Here is a 761-nt window from a genome sequence, read left to right as displayed (position 1 = left end):
CTTGTCATATTTTATTACCATTTTCTAAACTATAGCGAATAAACTGTGATAATGTGAGAAAAGTTGAGGGTGTCAGAATAAATTTTGGCTTGACAAAGTAACAAAAGCTTGTAAAATACATTTTAATGGGCATAATTAAGTGTGAAAATAACCGAAGGATATACAGTGAAACCAAAAATGATTCAGAGACCAGTAATAATTTTTGATATTTTTTTACTAGTGGGTGGAGGACACTATAGTTCATTTATGTAAGTGAGGATAGCAAAATAAAGTAAACTGTGCTGTCATACTAACAGCTGTCTGAATTATTTTGGTTGATTGTAATCTATTACATACCTTTCTATGAAAATGATCTAACATTATCAAGATGCATTTGTTCTGACACAGTGTAACTCTGAGTTCTTGTCATATTTTATTACCATTTTCTAATATATATATATATATATATATATACATACACACATACACACACACACACAATGAAACAAAATGGTGAAAACATAAGATTGATCACAATTAGTTATTTATTTATATATATTGACAGCCCTAATATTTTAGATCGTCAAAGCAAAATTAAACTATTTCCAGGTCCTCCTGGTTGGGAATCTTTTTTTGGTATGTCATCTGTCCAGCATCTGTCCACCTCTAATGATTTGTTCCCACATTTCCCCCACTTCACTTCATAACTCCAGCGGTCACTGCGGCTTGGTGAACACACTTTCTAATGGGGCCGTTGATGACACAAAAACGTTCTTTCTGCT

The 761-nt window shown here is 32.5% G+C and overlaps 1 pseudogene; it reads left to right on the top strand.

Moving 5' to 3' along the window:
* LOC107678291 (transcription initiation factor TFIID subunit 4-like) overlaps window positions 1–761 on the top strand; it is a 46,852-nt pseudogene that overhangs the window by 28,902 nt on the left and 17,189 nt on the right.

Source organism: Sinocyclocheilus anshuiensis, unplaced genomic scaffold, assembly GCF_001515605.1.
Source record: "Sinocyclocheilus anshuiensis isolate Anshui unplaced genomic scaffold, SAMN03320099.WGS_v1.1 scaffold1318, whole genome shotgun sequence".
Taxonomy (NCBI): Eukaryota; Metazoa; Chordata; class Actinopteri; order Cypriniformes; family Cyprinidae; genus Sinocyclocheilus; species Sinocyclocheilus anshuiensis.
Note: the sequence above shows the minus strand (reverse complement) of the source record. Positions and strands in the feature narration are given on the sequence as shown.